General features: G+C 47.8%; 1 protein-coding gene across 1 annotated transcript in view; it reads right to left on the minus strand.

The window, feature by feature from the left end:
- Nucleotides 1–23,140, minus strand: part of GRIN3B (glutamate ionotropic receptor NMDA type subunit 3B) — an 842,171-nt gene that overhangs the window by 262,757 nt on the left and 556,274 nt on the right. The window lies entirely within an intron of this gene.

Below are 23,140 nucleotides of genomic sequence, written 5' to 3' on the forward strand. Positions count from 1 at the left end.
AATTATCTTCCCTGTGACGTCTAACATTAAGAGCAACCTATGGTTGCTTGGATCTAGCTTGTTTCCATTTTTTAAAACCGGGGATAAGTATCGCCATTTGGCATGAACAGGGTATTTGACCTGTTTTTAGAATCTTCTCAAATAGTATACCCAACAAACTGGCCCAAAACTCAGGGTATGATTTAATAACAATGTTGGCCAATCCGTTAGGACCTGGTGCTCACGAGGATTTTATCTCTTTAATCTTATTCTATATGACTTCATGTGATATATCAATAGGTGCCACTAGTGGGGGACTACCCAATGATGTTAATTTCTCACCCTCTGGCTCGGCATTCCGATTTTCCAGGAATTTTGTCCACACCATAGCCTCAATAGGATTTGCGTGTGACCCTTTCTTGACACCTCAGGCCTCGCCCAGAAGGGACCAGATATTATGGGTCTTTCCTTCACATATGGTCTTCACCAATCTTTGCCAAAACAGATTCTTATCAGCCCTTCTTTTCGCCTTAATGGCTGATCTATATCTATGTTTGATCCTCCTGACATTTGCATAATATACCCCCAGGGGGGCCATGAATTTCTTGGCATTGCGAAGCTCTGTTCTGAGTTTCCTTTTCGCATCTCTGATCGTCTTATCATAGGGCAGTTTTTTCCCCTCAGGTCTTATCATAACCCCCAAAGGCGCAGCCGCATGCTTTCCTGCAAAGGCTTAGATCCACTCCTCTATAAGGTCGATTGTCATCTCATTATAATTAGGGAGCTGATGTGGTCTCACAAGCACAAGGGCTTTGGTGGCGTGTGTTATATTTTTATCCGACCAGGAGATCCTAGTGCCAAATTTATTAACTTTCACCTTACCCATATTGCTGAGAAGGGGCTCCTCTCTAGGAAGCTTGATCTCACATATCAGTGCGGCATGGTCACTCCATTTATTCGAGATGACTGTCATGTCCTCCACCTGTAGTTGGATTTTAGGGCATACAAATATATAATCCAACGTACTATGTGAGCTACGGTTTAACCATGTATGATGACCAGGATGATCACTAGTTGTTCTTACATTTAGCATTTCCATATCCCAGGACTCAAATAGGTATTCCCATGCTCCACCCTCATGGTCTTTTTTAGTATGATCCACGGCTCCCTTCTCTTTTAATTTAGGATTCTGAGATTTACCCCCATGCCCAGTCATATGGCAGTTAAAGTCACCAACTATTATCCCTGTGTTACCAGATATAATCAACCAATTCGCCAGAAGATCATGGAGAGAATATTACAATTGCTCGCTTTGCACCGCAACAGGGGGATTATACAGACTCACAAGTAGAAACGATCCCTTGGGTCCCGTGTTGTCAAAAATCACTTCTACTGCAATCATATTGCTTTCTAGCTTAGAATTAATCTGCCTCGAGCCCAGATTATTAGCCACCCCTATAATCAAACCTCCATATGGCCTGTCTTTTTCTCCTCTTTTAGCTGCAGAATGATATATCACATAACCATCTAATATTAGAGGGTCCATAGCCCATGTCTCTTGTAGGCAAAAACAACTATGTTTGTCGAGCAATTTCGTAGAAACCTCCGATGATAGAAGATGTGCGAAGCCACGAGAGTTCCAGGACAATATGGTAAGATCTAATTTTTTTGATACTATCTCAGGAAGTGTATCCACCAACCATTTTAATACTTGTTGGACCATCTGATGCCTCAACCTTCTTTCCTTTTGATGATCTTAAACAATCTACATCTACCAAAGGGATATCTATCTCTCCAATCAGGCAGCTCAGGTCTATTTCATTCAAATCGGCATCAACCTCGACATCTACTGCTTTCAGTTCCTCTTTATAGCTTCTTATTAATTGGGCTGTGGATAGGAACTTACAATGCAGTGCAGAAACTTTAGGGTTTGGGCCTTTCAAAGGTTCCACAAATTGAAAGTCATCAGATTTAAGGGCCCGCAATTGTGTCACTGAATTCAGTCTCGTCAAGAATTCTGAGCGCGATAGCCATTTATTGTCCCTGCTTTGATACAGGTGAAGTGGGAGAATGGAACAAAAGGCTCCCACCAATCCCCTCACACCCCTGGCCTAGAGGATCACGGCCCAGGCACCCGCCACAAGAGGAGTTTGCCCATCTACCAGACGACCAAATACCCTGGTACAGGAACATACGGATGTGCCCACCCGTGTGCCCACCCGCGTGCCCACCCGCCTGCCCACCAGCCTGCCCACCAGCCTGCCCTGCCCATGCCGACACCTGCGGCATGGATGGACTTGACTGAACCATCCAACACTAAATCAACACATCGTTAGAGATGCCATGACGACCTAGTCAACGGTCAGCACACCCTTGCAAACATGCACACTGGACACTCCCACACCAATCCACACGAAGAACATACTCAGTGCTATGACGTAGGTGACGGACACACCCACTGACACGCATCTTTATTATTTTTCACATAGGCTTTTCAAAATGCAGAAACGCAAGACGCACAATGAACTCATCTAAAAAGGCTTGCTCACGCTTCTCCTAAACCCATGCATCATAATGAGAAATATAACGAAGACACGATACTGGGGATAAAGCAATATGATACCATAACCTAAAGCGCCTGTGTATCAAACGGCTCCACCTATGCACCAGGCCCAAGTAGGCCGCAAGCAAGAGCTTCCATGAACATTGAATGAGCAAGAGTACAGTTGCTGACCCTGCAGAATGAGCCCGGCGAGAGCAGACAGTCAAGGGCACAATGTTGCAAACTCGCATGCCGCAAGCCGACGCCAAGGTCACACCTGCAAATTAAGCCAGGCACACAGTGGAAAATGCAATATTAATTGTGCAGAATTCTGCCTCAACCACAGTCTCACCTCACGTGACCAAGCCGAACCTGACAGGGTGCTAGGCCCAGGAGGAGGGAGGCGCCTGGATCCCACGTTTCAAGACACAGGCAGATACAATTAAGCGACTCAATGGACATCTGCGGCGGTGGGAGTAGTCTGCCTTCCAGCATATGAATAAATCCTCACATTGTCTGCACATACCCATAGTGATACATTGTTGCAAATGACAGGTGCACCGCAAGCTGGGAACAGCGATGGTCCCAGACTGGGGGGCGTTCGCGAGTGGACCAATCAGAACATGGGGCTCTTATCACTGACGCCATTAACATTGACCAATCCTCAGGGGTCTTCATGTAACAATTTTCATGCATCAAATTGAAGGGACAACCCAAGTATACCACCTGACTAACCCTCAACCACTAATAACGCTCTCTATACGTATGCTATACTAACCCTACCACTCGAGGAGCCAATCCAGAGTGGCGATAGGTTTTTTGCTAACTTTCCCAGGTGACGCAAGTAGGGCGTCATACTAAGGTAAAAAGGGCCTGCGAGCCCCACGATTGAGAGAGAGTGTCAGGACGAATGCGTACGATCCTTGACCCATCCCTGCTGTTTTGTTTAATAAACAGCAGAATCACCTTGCTTCTTGCGTGTGTCTCATACTCAATTTTTTTTGGGATATACGGGAGGAGTTGGGGCCTCCCTGCCCGGAGGTCCGCGGACGGCCCAGCCGACCCCGGGAGAATTTCCCCCCGACACAGGTTCTTGATCAGACATATATGATTTCCTGTTGCCTCCCCTTTCTTTTCCGTGGTTACAGTTAATGTAGTTCCTGATTTTTCCAGCACAATAGGTTGGCTTATCACCTTGTCCGTAATTATAACAACCTCATTGCACACAACATCCACCCCAGAGTTGTCTATCGCCTCTTCCAACTCATTTTCAATGACTTGTTCAGGTAGCAGCCAGCTAGTGAGGCGACCCTCACCAGCTGCCTTCCTTTTCTTGGCTCTTTTTGCTCTTTTCTTGGTCTTCTTAGAGGGGTGCCCCACAGAGCCCTGCTCCACCATTGGGTAGGTCATGGCACTATCTCTTTTACTCTTTCCAGGCCTTGTTGCTAATCTTTGCTATTTTCTTGAGAAGAATGGATATGGACTGTCCAGATGTCGATCAGTCTCCACGTTTTGCTGCTCTTCAATTTCCTCAGCAATATGAATGGCTTCTGAGAGATTGGTTTCTACTTCTTCACGGGTTTTCTCCCTCCCATTATTTTCCATAATTAGCGCATTAGTATTAGCCAATATTCGCCCAGACATCTTCAGCAGAATCTTGTAAGGATGCTACTGATGACTGGATTTCAGCTATCTTTACTGTCCCTGGATAGGAATTATCCAAGCAATCTATTTCGACATCTGGAACGTCCTCCATTGAGACCATTGCTAAATTAGGTGAGATTGATAGTCTACCTAATCCCCCTCCAGTGATAGATGTCCCCGGGGGTGTCATCATCTATCTATTTGCCTGTGTTCCACTATTAATGATCGTCATTGCTTCAGGATGTGGTGTCATACTTCTTTGAATATTCAAGCGTAATTCTAATAGCGAGTTGTTATCAATGTCTTCAAAGTTTGATGAACTCAGTGGGCCGTTTTCGCAGTTATCCGGTGTAGTTGTTTCCTCGATAGTAGTAGAATTTATCTCGAGGGGCGGATTTTGTGGGAAAAATCCAGTAATCACACCTTGGTTTGCTAGGATGGTATTCTTGGATTTCTTTTTAGCCTTTGTTTTTTCCATATCACCCTCCTTATTTGCTGGATTCCGGGTATTTTACGTCCCCTTAGTTCTTCTTAAATTGTATTTGGACTGGATCCGCCCTTTTCCTGATTGCATTTGAACTAACCAGACAGTGCTCCTCCTTCACTGGGCAAGTTGTATATCCCAGGCAAGTAACCCTCAACCAACCTGTAGATCTCCACTAACTGGGTTCAACCCGCAGGGATCAGTTTACCAAGGGCCACATCAGTCTAACAACAGGATCAAAGGCACTAGGCCCACAGTCTCATGATGCTATCGTACAGCACACGGTCTCCACTGGTGTTCTGGCTCAATCTTTTGGTGAGTGTCATCCAGCGAAGTAAAGTACCCCAATTTATTCAGTTTTTAGGGTTTTTAGGGAGACATTTTTGCAGCCTTAGTGTGGGCTATTGGTCACTGGCCGAGTAAGGCCAGTGTTTGTGAGCCCCACACTACACTGTCTCTGTTGTATACTTTGATATTATCTCCCAGTCTATGTATCAATATGATGGCCCTTAGTCGTAGCCACCTCCCACACTTTCACTGATTCTAGGCCTTGATCAGTATAGTGGCTATAGCAACTACCTTACTGTTCTCTCCTACTTAGGAAGTTCACACATTACCCTGTGTTCTCAATGGGTCATCAGAAATCCCCAGCACTCACCCAAAAGCCACAGAAGGCCAGGGCAGAAATAAGCAAGCGGACCTTGCTTTCTCACTGTCTTGCTACGGCACGTATTTGCGCATCCCGTGTTACCCAAGCTCACCATTAACTACTGGTTGCCAGTGGGGGGACAAAGCAGTGGAATGATCCCTGAGGTACTGCAGCCGGCCTCGACCGACTTGCAGGCTGCACTGTGTCTGCACGCAACCCAGAGTCTACAGTACCCGGAAACAGACCTTCACCTCGTACTGCGCACTGTGTACTTACTCCGCTGGTCTGATAGTCGTCTCCCGCCTGCTTTCATGGACAGCCCAAGGTCTGCAATCTGCACAGGCTGGACCAGTCCACTCGTGCAGTCCGCACAGCACGCACTGCTTAAAGTCGCATCTTCCTTCCTCCAGCTCCATGTGCTACAAGCTGGAGTTGTTAGAGGAACGCACCTCTATACATAGCAAACATCCAGGCAATGCAACAACGCAGCAACAACCGAGAGTTCCGGATCAAGCCGCACCTCGTAACACCTCTCACCTCTCAACTCGTCTACAGAGGCCACTTCCGATCCTGTCCTTCCATAGTTACCCATCACAACTATAAGAGGGCTCACTTATAGATAACCATATATTCTATACTCTGCCAACATTTCAAATACGAGAATAGAAGTTTGTTGTGATTGTACTAACCATGAACTCAACTGTGACGATTTCTTGCTTTAAAAGTGGTTGTTACTAATGCCATTTTCAGATTGTCCCTTTATACTCCCAGCAACCGTCTGCTTTGGAATAAATATGGGTTTTTCTGTGCACTTTGAGTTACTAAGAAGATTGCTAGATGCATTGGCATATCCCACAGGGACCGCTGTGGTGAAGCGCGCTGCCCACACCAGGGGCGTAGACTTGGTCTCTCGTGGTAACGATGTGGCAGATGCAGATGCAGAAGCAAAAAGGGCAGCATATTTCCTACATGTAGCACATATAGCATTTGCCCCACAAAAATGAAGATAAAAGACAGCTACAATGTACTACCATTAACACAATTAATGGAACTACAGGTACACGCATCACAGACAGACAAGGATCTTTGGAAAAAGTGGGAAATGTTCACTATCCCCCAGTGACCTACTGTGGCCACAGGACAGCACAGTAAAACCTTCCATGCCACTCAAGTTACTCACAATAGCTGCAGTAAAATTGCGCGGCAAGAAAACATTGGTGCTTATAGGTGATGTTAAGAGTTTTGTAGGCACAGCCCTCCTGTTGGACGAAGACCATAGATGAGGGTGAGAATAAGAGTAGACGAGCAACGAGAGACGTGACATGACCCTATTGAACTATGCTTTTTTTGCATCAAAGAAGACTATGGGCCTCATTACAAGCATGCCGGTCTGGAACCAATGGTGCCGGTAAGCTTACCGGCACTGTTGTTTCTGGACCGGCATACTACAACTCAGCGGGCGGGTGCCATCCCACCTGGCAGATCTGACCTGCTAGAGGGCACGGCACCCACCTGTAGAATTTTCATAGAAGCACCAGCACTGTTAACAACGGTGCCGGTGCTTCTGTGGTCCCGATTCCCATAGAGTCCCATAGGACTCTATAGGAATGGGGATTTACAAACATACCGGCATCTGGCTTCCTGACCACCAGGGCTGTAATCCCCCGATGTTACTGGGCACCGGTAATGCATTGTGGGTCCGGTGGCTACCTACCCGTAGCACGGGCAAGGTTACGCTGGACTTGTAATGAGGCCCTATGTCCTTAATATCTCAGAACCTGAGGAGGAGATGATACTTGTTGTAAGTGTACTCGAGTAGTTTCATGATCGGCTTCTTATTTTTCTCTCTTTGTTGTTTTTATTTTGCTTATACAATAGCAGTAAGGATTTGTAGTGATAATGCTACCAATTTAACTTTTAGTGTGAACGAAGAAATGACACGAGCAAGGAGGGATATAAGTAACAGCAACGATGTCCTAAGACACCACTTTGGGAGCTATACTCAAAAGGCAGTCAACCTATGGTACCATCACATGACTAAGGTGGGAAGGGAGAAACCAGAAGAAAATTGTTTCGTGTGCTCACTCCTTCCATACGCCTTAAGTGTTTCCAGATTGTTTGTGGCCCAGGAAATACCAGTAAACAGGGTACACTGCTTAACGCAAATTGCGTTATGCAAAACAAGGGGGAAATTCCAGGGAGGGGCACCTTCCTTAAAATGGGTAACAAAAGCAGATTCCCCGCATGAATATAATTATATCAAAGAATAGACAATGGTTAACAAAGTGGTGAAATATACATTGTCAGGGCCACAAAGAGGTGAAGTAACAGTAAGTGATCACCTGTTGTTGAAATGTACTGATCGTCAAGGGAAACAGATACTATTTTGCTGGGACATACCACAGTTACGCATAGCTGGAGAAGTGTATACATCTCGGGGTTGGGAAGAGGGGATAATGGGATATAAAGCCGAAGTGCTTATAGGATTCTCATGGCATCCTGTAGAGAATGGCAATGAAAAGTGATTAGAAGAAATTGAAATGCCAGACTATTGACATGGGTGGAGGATGAAGAAGGACCAGTGTGCATAACAAGGATAGAAAACCCATTGCTATGTTTCAGAAACAATGTCACAGTGCAGATAGGGAACAATGTAGGATGCAAACGCATCATGGAAATGGAATGAAAGTAGGCACAACAGTATTAATGGGCCACTATTGGGCCTATGGTTCACAGGGCCTATATGCAGCTCCCACCAAATTGAAGATGAATCTGCTTGCTATCAGTTTTACATGCTCCAGCACTACTGGTGCCTCAAAGTGATGTGGTGTAAATAGTAGACTACCCCATGGTAAAAGGTGACCAGAAAAAGAAAGGATCACAATGCACAAAACGAGACAATTATTTTTCTAAAGACTCTGTTGACGCACTAGATGCTATCCCATCTAAACACAGGCTATTTAACAAGGCACAATGCTCCTTTCATGGCTCCTTAACCCAGACTTACAATCGGCAGTGAATGCCAAAGGCTGTAGATAACAAAATGGGAGTTACTGCAGGCCATCAATGCCATGAAAAGGGGCTAAATGCAATTAAGGAGGAGCTGAGAGCTATCAGATTGATGACTCTCCAAAACAGCTATGTCCCCGACCTTGTGGCTGAAGCTGCTGCACATTTGCACCTACACATGATGAGCAGAATGGGAGCTTGACAGAAGCGATATGTTCCCTGCAAAATTTGCAAACAAAAATGGTCCAGGAAACAAGTGAAATTGAAGATAAAGACTGGTTTACAGCTTTGTTCTCATGGGTGCCTACCTGGCTGGATAAAATATTTAAAGTACTACTATCAGTTTTGGTATTGGTACTAACAGGTCTTTTCGTCCTGCAGTATTGCAGCGTAGGAAAACGGGGGAAAAGGCTGTAGAGCAGCACATGATGATGGTGATATTGGGTAAAGACAAAGTGGTACACATCCGCACTCAAGCAGTTGAACCACATGAAATGCATATCATTGAAAGACCAATAGGAGCTCCAGCTCTAATTTTGAGCCCCCAATTGGCCCAGAAAGCTATACCGAGCACTGGGTCGACTGTGAAGGAGATGGGGATTGCTGCTTCAAGACACATTTGTTTGTTTGTTTATTTATTTGGTAATGCGCACCAAACCCTTAGGTAGCTGGGCGCAGCAATTTACAAGTATACATATAGCTTAGTTACAACATGGTAAAGGTACAGTAATGACATTTGGGAGTTCCAGGAGAACAAGGTAACATACAGAGGACAAGTGCAGTGGTCGGTACAGTCAACTGTTGCCATAGCAAACTGAAGAGATAAGAGGGTGGTCAAAAAAGCATGTGTGCCAGAAGAGTATAAAGAACAAAAAGGAAACCTGAAGGGTGTGTGTCAAATATGATACCCAAAGATGGGTATGATAGGATGAAGGAAAATGTAGAGGTGGTAAATAAATTGACTCGAGGGGGAGTGAAATAATGGAGATTAGGGTTGTACACGTATGACCATGCCCCACCCCTTTCTGAGCACACACAAAGATACCAGCTGCGAAATGGTCTATAAACAGTTAGTAAAACAATGGTTAGTAAAACATTAAGATTCATGTAGCCCCCATTAGGATTAGAAAAGGGTGTGCAACACAAGTAGGGCAACAGGTAATTGCATTCACATAAATATGAGGCTGATGCATACACAGGAAGGAATAACTGAATGGCAAGATGCAGTAGATACAAAGAATGCTTGCAGCAGATATGAAGAACACTCGCAGTAGACTTAAAGAACACCAACATGCAAGAGACTAAGGAAACAACATGGCGGAGAAGGAAGAGAAGAACCACTATGGTTCAGACCAAACACTGCTTGGTCTCAATTCTGAAATACTGCAGCCTGACATAAAATTGCTTAAAACAAGTTTCCAGGCCCATGATGCTCGGGTGAGCCCCAAGCACAAAGGTCAGCGCGCCAAGGGTAGTTCGGCTTAGCAAGCTAAAACCACACCACATAACGTTGTCCAAGGCAAACAACACATAATTATTAACATTTATTAGTTTCAAATGGTAGCAGTGAGGAATACACATATCCTTGAATGCCAGGTGCAAGCGGCTATCATGCGAACAAATCCCATGATGCAAGAATATAGAGGGCTCGAGTGGCTGCTGAAGGAAAGCACACCCATGTTAGGGTAGTAGAAAATCCAATAAATAGAATTGAGCTCTGAACAGTGGTCCTCTACCACGTGATCTACATAACAGTCATTTATTCCAGGCCAAATGTTGATAGTGCACCTGCCATTTACTTAGCACAACTAGACACAGAGACAACATGCCACGGCCACAGACAAGACTGACAGATAAGATCTCAGGCATGGGAACAGAGGGGAGTATCTTCTTTAAACTGGATCATAGCGGCTCACTTATCTCTCCTTCCTCACTATGCATTTTGGCACCACATACAAGAGCAGAGGCCAATGGGCTAACAACTGTCTAATCACATTATGTTCCTCTTATTGACAAATGTATTAGCAAGCCAACCAATAGTGTGTTAATCTGAAATGTATTATCTGTAGAAGGTTGACCCTAGGACGGGTTACAAGTTGTAGAATAACCAATTATAAGAGGGTTCACTTAACCATATATTATATACCCTACCAACTTATCAAATGCGAGAATAGAAGTTTGTTGTGATTGTGATAACATGGCACCAACTGTGACAATTTCGTCCTTTAAAATTTGCTGTTCCTAGCTCCATTTTAAGATTGTCTTATGTATGGTCTTTGGTTTTGGAATAAAGCTGGATTTTTCTGTGCACTTGGAGTTACTTTGTTTGTTGAGTGTTCTTCTTTATTGGTATATGTGGGCCTATCCTAACACTTTTTGGGGCACACATGATGAGATGAGATGCACTAGCACATCTCATTGCGTGTGCTAACAAAAATTTAGAGGATATGCCTCTCATTGTAGATATATGTAATGTGTTTCTCCCCCGGTACAGAGCTCAAAACATTGCCATCCTATGTTGTTGAATGGTATTTCTTTCAGGAAAGTTGGAATCTACATAATGAATGCTTGACATGTAAACTGACTCTGCGCCATCACTACTGCCTGAAGTCATTCACCTGCAGCCATGGAGTATCCCTAGTATTAAATGAATAACCTCACTAGTCCTCGTGGAAGCAAACTCATTAGGATGAATCTTTATGCACCTCTAATGCATGAGAGACTCTCCCCCAGTTTTAATATTATAAATATCAATAATACTCAATGTGTCAAACTCTGAATGGTGATAAACAGAACTAGGCATGCCAGACATGTGACTGCACGCACTGCTCTGACATGCAGTCTTAGAATTCCCCACTCTAAATGTACTCATTTGAGGAGCTTCAGAAGGATGAAAGGCTGAATTACACAAATATTTCTGAAGCATGTGCATTAATCTACTGGCATATCTTACTATATAATTTATTATACTACCCTGCTTGGGTAACATTTACAGATGCACAGGGCTCCATTCTCTTTTGCTATCCACCCAACAGCGTCATCCAACCCATCCTTTGTCCCTAACCTTTCTCTCTCTTCCTGGAGCCTCTTAAATTACATAATATATGTTCTTCCCCAAGAATCAGCTCGACAATGCCAGAACTTCTCGAGAACTTCCCTGAAGAATGGTGGCTTTTATAGGAGATTCGGGCAGATTCCCGAATCTCGCAACGAGATTTGAGGGTGCTCTCAAATCACTTTTAAGAACGTTTGCCAGGGCTTCCCAGCGAACGGATGTGAGCAGGCGCCAGGGAAGTACATGTGATCGCAGGTCACGTGTTTGCGTCTTTCCGAAACCCCAAGAGTCACTGTAGGGCCTGCACGGCTCACGGTGTCCCGTGGACGCCAGTTTCGAGTGCTGCATTGCTTATTCCTCCAGCTTTTGTTTCAGTGCCTCTTACGTGGGTCACGGTCCTCAATACATTTCTTGGGGCATAAGCGAATAAGCAATGGGATGGGAAACCTGGGGGGATCCTCTGTAAACCACATCCGTGGTCTGAGTCTCAGAGCAGCTGATAGTACCCGGGTCATCCCGCTCCCATCCCCTTCCGTAGCCTGGCGCACTGAGGCCTGAAGTTCATTATGTTCCAGGCAATTAAATAAAAACAGGCGTTATTTCAAATATTGCCTGCTTTTATAGCTTGCATGATTAGAGGCTATTAGGTATTTGCCGCGTGCAGTATTCCAGAAAATACCACATGTGCTAAATGAAGCATGATTAGGAGTTGGAAATCTGCATAGGATTTCTGCATATGTATTTCTCCACTCAGACCTAGCAGTTCAACATGTTAAAACGCTGCCTGCCTGAGAAAACCATGCATCCCTTATGTGAAGGGATGTGCTGGCAGTGCACTGAGCGGTGACCCCTGAGGGTTTCAAAATATGGACATCTCAGGCGCCCACATTCTCACCCATTTCAGACATGATGCACAGAAGGGCCAACTGAGATCCTTCTGTGTATTATTCTACATATCACAAAAGTGCAGCGATCAGTCGCTGAACCATATCCATTTCCATTCCCCCCAAATCCAGCAATGACCTGCAGACTTCCTGAAATATTGTATGGTGTTTTCACCAGCCACAAAATGTAACCGTGAAGTCACAGAGGCGACAACTCCCGTTGCCGTTCCCCTTTTTCTCTCAGCCTTGCGGATCAATATCCCATTGATCGGCCCTTGTTCCGAATCTCCCCTCTGTATACCAGCAGCAGAGCTCAATGCTGAGGTCTTTCCCTGTGAGCCTGGAAGCTCGCAAACCTATAGCAAAGGTGCAAATCCACTTGCCACCGTATTTCCCGTGGTGAGGTTTGCCCGGCGTATCACTCAGACCACTCACTCTTTTTGCTCTGATCTAAACCTCCCTGGTCGAAGGTATACTTCTGATACCTAGCAGAAGCCGTCCAGGTTGCAGTTTGTGATCCCCAGGAGAGAAGACTTGCTCAATTCAGCACACTGTCCTTGTGGATCAGCCACAGGAGGGGAAGCCACGCGTACTGCAGTGCTGCCCATGGCATACGGGACTCCCTAGAGTTGCCACTGGGGTCTGCCTGTTTCTGGGCGTGTAGGGAATGCCTGGCTCTGTGATTGGACATGGGGGGAGCTGGTCCTGCCTAATACTGATTGTGTTTGTATTGTATTTTATTGAATTTTTATCGCGCTTTCACCAAAGGGCCTTCACAAAAACAGAGAAGTGGAGCTAGAAGAGAAAAGGAGTGAAAACGCGAAGAAGCCTATGGGGCTTTAGGGACAGCGAGGTGATAGGTAGACTGGGAGCGAAGAGCTCGCGTAGGAAAATAAAAAGAAACAAGAGAAACAAGAGAAGAAGGGGCAAGAGGAAGTGAAAGAGAAGGCGATATTCAAAAGGCGGAATCAAAGCTGTTAGAAGAGAGGAAGAGATTGAAGAGCGGGGGAAAGACCGAGAAGTACGCGAATCGCAGAGCTATAAATAGAATGAACAGGGGTAAGACGAGAAGCAGGAAGACCAATCAGGAGGGAAGAACAGCGGTCAATAGGGGAGGAGATTAAGGCAGGAATAAGAGGTTTAGTAGTGTGAAAGGAAAGAAATGGACGGAACGACGAAGATCATTGAACAGAAGAAAGCGGCACTTACGAGCAGTAAAAGAGATGTGAGAGGACAAGGATAGCGAGGAATCAAAAAGAGCGGCAAGATTCTGAGCAGATAGTGTGAAAGGCAGTTGAGAACGAGGGGCGGGGCAGAAGGAAAAGAAAGAGGGGAGAAAAGAACTTCGGTTTTAGATGGGTTAATATGGAGGATGTGAGAAGCCATCCACGTTTGGATGAAAGAGAGGCAGGCAGAAACTTGGGAATGATGAGAGTCCGAAAACTCAGAACAGGAGAAAAAGATCTGAGAGTTGTCAGCGTAAAAGTGTCAGGAGAAATTAAAGGAAGAGAAGAAAGAGGACTAGTATACAGTGAGAAGAACAGGGGCCTGGAACTGAACCTTGGGGAGCACCGTAAAGGAGTGTAAGAGTAGGAGAGAGTAGGCCGGCCCAAGATAAGGGCACCCAGAGCGTCCAGAGCGTGGTATGTGACTGGCCATTTATGTCGCTGGACCGCGAGAGACAGGAGACTAGTCATGCCTGTTGTTGCTCATTTGGCGACTGCCCATATCTGCTACCATGCATTACTGGGCCTTGCAGAGCTTCTGCCTCTGGCCACGTGGGGAATTGGATATCCTGTGCTATTATCCAGTAGAGACTGTATTATCTTTTTCTTGCCTGGCACCGATTGTCTAAGCTTTACAGTCTCTGAACAAATGAAAATGAAAAGCAGACAAATGTTAGTGTGCCTATATTTTGTATGCATGGAAATAGAATTATAATAGGGGTACAAAATGAATACAGAAAAATACAGATGGGAATGTGTGAAAAATACCATAAAACAGGGAGTCTTAGTTATAATATATGCTGGCTCATATTGTGCTCGCATGTTGTCTCCCTTTTGTAACTGCCCATTGAACTCTGCATGGGAAAGGCAGGTGTGTAGAAATCTATAAGCACACTCCCGGCTCTCCCTCCACAGGGGGTAACCAGCTATGCCCGATCCGTACCTCCTAGCATCGGTCCGGACGCTGCTAGTAATTGGCGGAAATGGAGATTTCTCAGCATGCCTACAGGAAGAGGCAGGGCCTGGGAACGTTTCACACACGTGGCCTCTAAATGCCCGCCCCTGAAAAGAAGAGAGTCCGAGAGAGCAGCAAACACGCTACATCCGCTGAGGGGCATTTTGGAGGCTTTTCCCTCCTGCTCAGCAAAGGGTTGGCACGGCACACTTTTTTCAGTAGACTTTTTGGAAGCTATTGGATAGAAAGCTATAGAATTCCCAGACAGTTTTGAAGGGTGACATGTGAAGTATTCCAACACAGCACAATAGCAGGTGTGCCACTTTCCACAGACGTTTCGCTCAACCGGCTGAGCATTTACGCAACCGTCGGGAAATTGGAAGCACGCGACGCACAGTAGGGACATATTATATATACTATTGTAACTGGGTGCTGCTCTAATATTCCAGGATGTTGCCAATAGTAGGATGCTTAATGTGCTACTGCCCAAATGCCACATGATAATTTCGAATATGACAGAGTTCAGCTCCATGTGCCAGCCTGACTGCTTAGATATTGACGTGCCAATGTCCACTTCTTTCTTACTTTTACATTGAGTGAGACCTGGGCGGTGTTTATTGATGCATTCCTTTCCCAGCCAGCTCTACCAATTCTAGCCCAGTTTCAAACCAGTTAAGCACATTAATATGTTAGTTTCCACATTCCCCTAAAAAATGACCCAGCTAGTTTTAATCCTGCCCCTCCCACCCCCCCATGGAAGTCTCATTAGTGCGATTCCAATTTAGCCCCAAATAGGCATTGCCCCAGAACACGATATTACCAGTTTCTCATTGTTCTGGAAAGTGTTTGTGCCACTTTTAACATTGCCATGCCCCTTGGCACAAGTGCAGCACGGTGACATGCTAGTTTTTACATTGATCCATTAAAATCGCTGTTTTGGGTAATGCCGCTGGGCCGCCCAAGGCGAGGCCATGTAACTGTTGTTACATGGCAGCAGGCACGAGAGAGGGGCACAGCCTTCCTCCAAGGTCAGTGCCCCTCTCCGTCTCTCAGATAAGGGAGACAGTCAGCAGGGTCTGGCACATGAAAGGCAGGAAGGGAGAGGTAATAGATACCTCACCCTTCCAGGAGGATATATGGGTGCACTGGGAGACCCTGGATGCTTAGGCAGGATAGTCAGCCGCAGGCTGGCCTTGGGGGGCGTTGGTGCACAGCCCGCCACACAGTACAAAGAATCAGGGCCTCTCTGGGGCCTATATAATGAGCTGTGAGCAGCTCCTAAAACACAAAGGGCCTCATTACGACCCTGGCGGAAAGTGACTGACCGGACCGCAACAGCGTAAATAGCGTTTCCGCCATTGCACGAAGGAGCAAAGTGCGGCTAATCACGACCCATCGGGCACGAGCATTACGCCATGGCGGAATCCGAAAGGCTGCGATGGCGGAAATGACCCCAAAACGGCCCTTACCGCCGCCGTACGCTGCACCAGGTGCAATACCGCCACCCATCTTAGCGGTCACCGTAATGAGCGGTCACCGTAACGAGCGGGCACCGCAAATTACGGCCACCGTAAATATACGGAAACGGAAGTAAAAGCATGTGGCCGGAACGGGAAACAGCACGCCGCACAACTATAAAAACCGAATCCCAACACAACCATTAAAAATCCGACCCTGACACACATCCCAACCCGTTAGCAACCCCAGTTAAAAAAATAAATATGGGAAAGGTAGCCAAGAAAGCGTGTGACCGCAAGCGGCAGGTACACTTCTCCCGAGAGGAACTGACCGTGCTCACCGAGACCCTCCAGGAAAATGCCGCCGTCGTCTTCTCCAGTCAAATGACCAGGACGGCCCTTGCCAACAAGAAGGCCATATGGGCCCTGGTGGCACAGCGCGTAAGTGCGGTGGGGACAACACCCCGCACGCCACAGCAATGTCGCAAGCGGTGGGACGACCTGCGGATCCGCGTACGCAGCATACTTTCTGCGAACAGGAACATCGCCACAGCTACCGGGGGGGGTTCAGAGTCGCCCATCAAGTTGACCCCCTGGGAGGATATCTGCGCCTCCACCATAGGAATGGAGAGCATAGAGGGAGTCGGAGGGATGGAGAAAGGAGTGCCGACATCCGGAGAATCAGGTAGGTTGGCCAAGAGAAACAATGCGAAATCCACAAACCACGAACATGTGCAGTACCATGTGACCCCATAGTGCAATATATACTTTGCCCTGACAGCGCCCTCTAAAAGTCAGAATGAATAAACAAATCAATCAAGATGCCATAAACAACCCCTACATGTGCAGCATGCACCCCCTAACTGCAGGCAGCCAAATGAATGCATCCTCAATCCACACGAAAATGAGACCACCTCCAAGGCCCAGTCCCAAATCAGCCTCATGTACCACCCCAATGCATTTGATACGTTGCCATTCCAAATCCGACAGACCCATAACTAACGCTCGCCCCTCTTTACTCCACCACAGGGTCCGATACCAACGACGAGCTGCAGGACACCCCTACCAGCACGCCTGCAAAGAGGGCCAGGACCAACGTCCCAAGAGCCTCCACCTCAGGTGCAAGGATCAAGACACGGCAGCAGCAGGAATCAAGTGGCAGCACACTGGAGGGGACTGCAACAGGCACCCCAGCAGCCAGCAAGTCCACAACCCCAGCACCACAGGTCCCCCCAAAGAACGTATCTGATGGCACTGCCTCTGGTGGTAGCAGCACCATAGGTGACACAGCTGTCATGCCAGCATGCTCCGACACGGAAAACAGTGCTGGCGACGTAGGTACCATCCATGACCTTTCCCAATCCCCCTGCATGTCCCATCCCCTACACCATGACGAAACCACGCAGGGGCACCCTGAAGACGACGACTGGCCAACCCCCACAAGTCCTGTGCCAAGCCAACATGTGTTGAGCAGCCCCCCTGTCACACCACCGCAAATGTCCATGGCCCAGCAGAGGCAACAGTCCCTCGACCTGCTGATCGAGCAACAGCAGGAAGTGTCCACGCTACTCAAGGACCATGCAAATGAATGCGGGGGTTCCAGGGCAGCCATGGAAACATCCACCGAGACACTCAGGGCACAAATAGAGAAAAGTAGTGAGAGCCTCAGGGGAGAAATGGAGAGAAGCACCGAGAGCCTGAGAGCACAAATGGAGAAAAGCACCGAGAGCCTGAGGGGGGAACTGCATGCGACGTCCAAAGACGTTTGTGCTGAACTTGCTGCTGTGCGCCGTGTGCTCTCGGAGCTCTCACAAACCCTCAGAGACATGCATGGACGCGAGCAGGCAGAGACATCATCCGTGGCAAGTTCCGTCCAGGGCAGCCCCCAACGCAGATCTGGCAGGAACCTGCGCTCCACGGGCAGGGGTGCCCCTGATACCCGTAGAGGGGGCTTGCAATAGCGTCCAACCACGGACAGCATGCATATTTGGACACTGGTGTTGGGGGGGGAGGTAGTAGGGTGGAGGGGGTGTGTTGGGCTTCACTGGGTGGCGGGTCCATAGGGTGTATAAATCAAATCACATTAACAATACAGCATCTCATAATCATCCAATGACATGTGTGGACATTGATATTTGCGTACGAGGCCTTCATAGGCGTACAGTCCACAATGTGCCTGTACTACACACACACAGTGCCACAGGTCCCCTTTCCGTGTAATAGGCACCATGCGTGGTTGCTAGAAGCATGCATCTATGATGCTCTGTCGGATTGCACGTGCATCCTGTGCCTCATGGACTCCTTGAGGTGCCTCCACATCCCCACCCTCATCATCATCATCATCTTCAGGTGCATGCAGTACAGCGTCAGGGGGCATGGGCACATTCCTACGTATGCACATGTTGTGCAGCATGACACATGCCATGACCATCTTAGAAACCTTCTCATGGCTGTACATGAGTGCCCCGCCAGACCTGCTGAGGCTGCGGAAACGAGCCTTCAGTAGGCCGAATGCCTGTTCAATGACCACACGGGTACGTGAGTGGGCATGGTTGTAGTCCTCCTCATGCTCGTTCTGTGGGTTCCGGATTGGTGTAAGGAGCCATCTCTTCAGTGGATACCCGGCATCACCTGTATGAGACGAATAAAGGGTGTCAGTGGAATGATAGTGCTAAGTAGCCCCCCCCCCCTGCAAGGTCATTGACGCATCAAATGGGCCACGATGTCATGCATGGAATGAGACTCACCGAGTAGCCAGGATCTGTGCCCTGCGTGTCGCTCCATGTAGCGTGGTATTCTTGTGTTCCTCAGGACCATAGAATCATGGGTAGATCCTGGAAATCTGGCACAACAATGCGTAAATATCTTGTTGGAGTCACACACCATTTGCACATTGATTGAATGAAATTGTTTCCGGTTGCGGTACTGGACCTCCATGGCATGTGGGACAACCAATTCAACATGGGTGCAGTCGATGGCACCAATGCAACCCGGGATGCCGCCAAGTGCATGGAATCCCACTTTTGCGTTGGTAATCTCCTGGTACGTGCGTGGTAGTGTGATGTGGTCGTCGGCGTGCTTCAGGAGGGCATCGTGCATTTGGAAGAGTGTCCGTGAGAACAGTGGCTGTGAAATGCCATGCAACTGTCCCACTGTGTGCTGGTAGGTGCCTGTGGCCAGGAAGTGGAGTGCAGACACCACCTTCAGTAGGGGTGGGATGGCGGTTGGGCTATCTATCATGCTCACGAGGTCAGCATGTGTCATGTCCACAATGGCGATTATGGTGTCCCGGTCCAAACGGTAGAGGGTGTGGATCTGCTCAGCAGTGAGGTCGAACGGATCGGCTCGGAGGCGTGGGATTGCGGGCCGCCTGCGTGGTGGTAGTGGCAGTGCTTGTGGGCCTTGCTGACCCTGCCTTGCCCTCCTCCTCCTCCTTCTCCTCCGTCTCCCCTGTGCGCCCGGTTGTTGTACCTGTTGTTGTTCGTCGTCTTCTTGTAGTTGTAGCACTTGCAGTGCTATCTGGTCCCCCAGGCCCAACATCGCTAGTCCTGCCGGTAGCATTTTGGAGTGGGAGTGGTTGTGGGAGGGGTTTGGGTCTGCTATATATGTGCTGTCGGCCTGTATGGCCTCCACCTGTGCTGATTGAATGATTCTGTGGCAGATGCTATCCCTTCTGGCCGAGCACGTCCCGCACGTAAGGCTGCATTTGGCCGCATGGCATCTTGGGATTGGAATCATGTATCAAATCCCGATGGCAGTGTGATGTACTTTGACTGATTTTCATGGTATGCTCCCATTGTTACACATGCTATGATTGCAGCCGCTTACATACCTGTGAAGAGTCAGTGGTATGTAGGGCTCGATCGATGGCCGACCCTCATGCAGCACAGTAACGTACTTCACCGACGGGCGTGGCGTCCCATTTGTGATTGCAGCCAGTTAGCATCATGACACACAGCCGCACTACATTGATGTAATTGTGAATGCAAGCGTTCACAGAAGCCTTTTCGACGTAATGTTGCAAGTGAGGAATTCGAAGGCCAGCATTTTTGGTTTTGAAGTAGCGGCGAGGATACGCCCACAGGTCTGGCTGGAAATGTAACGTTCTATTGTAGAATGTCCTTGGGACATGGCCCATAACGAGCAGGCAATGAATGATATGAATTGAATGGGATGCGCAATAGCGTAGTGGACGATAAGGCAGGACGTTCCCAAATCCATCTTGCTTCACAACACTACAGATCCGGCCAGGGGCACAGTGGTTTTTGCGGACTGCATTACGCACAGACGCGATGGAAGTTTCACATATAATGTGAGTGAATATTCATGCGTTTTCATTGCGGGATGAGGGAATGATGAATGGATGCATGGACTGATGATTCCGTTTAGGGTCTGCCATGTACATGGGTTTTTTGAATCACTCCCCTTCCCCTGCGCTATGTGATGCAAGGCTGCCATAGTGGGACATACGTCTATCTGCCCTTGTCGGATCCTCCCTGTCTCGACGCGCCTTCATACACTTGTGTCTAGGCACGTTACTAATCCCATGTCATGGGTTCTATCTTGACGGACGCATGCACAGTAACCGACGTTGCCAATGGTGTATTTAGCTCGATTGATTTCGTTATGATTCGATACTGATTTAGGGGTGTGTATATTCCTTTGGAGTGGGCTAGCATGCATATGGGTGTGGATTTGGTGTGTTGAATGAAGATTGTAATGCATCATGAGTCCCGTAATGCAATCGGTTAATTTGTGTTTCTTTTGGGTGACAGGTATCTCCTGCCCTATTGCAGATGCCATCTCTACGCCACTCCTCCAGATGGTTTTTACTCTCGACTCCTGCAGCTTCGGGTGAATCAGTGGAGCACCATTTCGATCTTATGGGACGATCGCCAATGGGCCACATGCCCTTACGCTGTACTGGTGGCTAGGTGCAACATTTCGGCCTTTCAGCTCGACTAGTGCCTGCCTCATGGGACGGACCTGCGGTTCTTGCCGCTTCCATGTTGCCTTTTGGAACGTTGATGTAGGCCCTGTGTGCCATGATGGTACAGGGCGTCACACAAGTGGAAGCTGGTCAATTATTGCAGATGCAGCCCTCGGTGATGATGGTTGTTTTGGTGTTATTTTGCAAATTGCTGTGGGGCCTTTGTCATTTGGATGTGCATTTAAATTGTATTCCGATATTTGTCGTGTTGCGTTGTTCTTTGCAGGTGATGTGGCGATTTTAGCTTTGTGGCGGTATGTATTGCGAGATGATCTGCATTGTGTTCCGCCTTCTGAGTTGAGTTGTGTGGTACAGTACTGGCCGCGTTTGCCTACGTAGCACAGTATGGTCACGGATAGGGGCTGCCATTGTGACTGTTTACATGATGTGCTGTTCAGGGGCGGGGGATTGGCTTTTGGCCGACTGGTGCCTGTCAGCCAGGTCGATTGGTGGAATGATGGGATGTTCAGAATGTGGCTGGTCACAGGTGACTGTGTTTGCGTGCGTTTGTTGGAGGGGGACTGGGGTCATGTCCATTGGAATAGCTTCTGTATTGATGCCATCTGTGCCCTGCAGCTCCCATCGGCCCCTCTTGGGATGAGCCTGGCTGCTCAGTCACTCTGCCAACTTGTGTGGTACATGCTTCTGCTGATGGTTGGTTTGTTTACTGGCAAGAGTACAGGGCTGGTGCAATCCCCCTCAGGATGCTGTTTTGGATGTTGCCTTGCGCTGGTGGCAAGCGATGGGGGACTACTGTTGTTTTGTGTCATGTGTTCTTGATTTTCATTTTGATGTATTGTACCTTCACATGCCTGTGCTGCGTCAGTACGGCTATGGTGACATGCCGTACATGGATGCCCACTCACGGGGCGCTTTGAGCCCCTGCATGCTTTTCTACGTTGGCATGCATGGGTGAATTGTAGATTTCACTGGTTGCATAGTGTGAGTACATTGCGCCTGCCAGGAGTTGTGCAATGTGGCCAGGGAGTGGAGTACAGGCACTCAGTGGGCCATTTACGGTTGGTTCACGATGCCGTATTTCTCGCCATGGCGGAATGGTACTTTACGACGTGCTTGATGGCGTTCAGTACATGTCCGCTAGGGTCAGAATTCGCGTACCGTTGCGCCATGGCGGTGATTCCGGTTTTGCAAGGCGCGCGTGCGCGTACTTGGTGCAGTTAGCGTTGCCGTTCACTGCGGTGTCGCTAATGGCATCGTACTTTACGGTGACGGGTCATGATCGCAACGAGCGGTGTTCGATGGCGGTATTGCATTTCCGCCATCATTTTTCCATTTCCGCAAGGGTCGTAATGAGGCCCAAACTGTTTTGTCGACCCTGCACGGGGACCCAAATAGTACCTGGGAAGTTCACTGTTAACTCCATTACAGAGGCCTCCTGTGGGCGGACATCCATGACAAACTAGCAGACCTGGTTACATACAGGGACCTGACAGAATTCCTGATATTACATCTAGGGGGTAACGATCTGGGGTCCGTAGGGAGAAAAACTTATATGAAGAAATCTGTGCCTCGTTATCAGGCATTTCCAATACTTGGAGGGACACAGAAATCTATTTCTCTTCAATTCTGCCTAGAAGGAAATGGCAGGGGGCCATCAGTTACAAAGCAGTGGACATTTCCAGAAGGAAAATGAACAGAGGGGTGGAGAAATTCTGCATAGACAAGGGCCTGGGGTTCATAAAACACCCATCCATAACATTAGGGGACCCCGACCTTTTCCACAAGGACGGCACCCAACTATCGGAAAGAGCCATGAACATTTCTTTAGAGAAATCTCCTCCACATTAGCTATCAGGGGCTGCAAATAGCCAAACCTTTTGGGGGAACACGGACAGCCGGGAACCTGCCCGTGAGTGGCGGCACGGGCCAGAGGGGGTCATCTCTGGACCTGGTGCCAAAAGGATGATTTATTATGATTACATGTATTGTTATGTTGATATAACCATATTCATATCAATAAAAACCTACAGCCTTTTATTGCCAACACTTGACCAAATTGTTGTGGTAAATCTTTTAAGGGGGAGGGGGCAAGGGCCATGAGGCATGACGCCATCCCACAAGACAACATAAGGTATGTCTGCTGCATATGGGTTCAACAGTTACACATTATCGGCGGAACATCATCATACCAGTTTCCAAAGTGCCATGTGTATTTTTCCCTAGTTGAATATGTTGCCATGCTAGAGTCCATATTGCCCCTATACAACTACCCCATACCACTTTCCCATTGCTCTCAGGAAACGAA

The sequence above is a fragment of the Ambystoma mexicanum genome, chromosome 1p, assembly GCF_040938575.1.
Source record: "Ambystoma mexicanum isolate Mex_15411 chromosome 1p, UKY_AmexF1_1, whole genome shotgun sequence".
Classification (NCBI taxonomy): Eukaryota; Metazoa; Chordata; class Amphibia; order Caudata; family Ambystomatidae; genus Ambystoma; species Ambystoma mexicanum.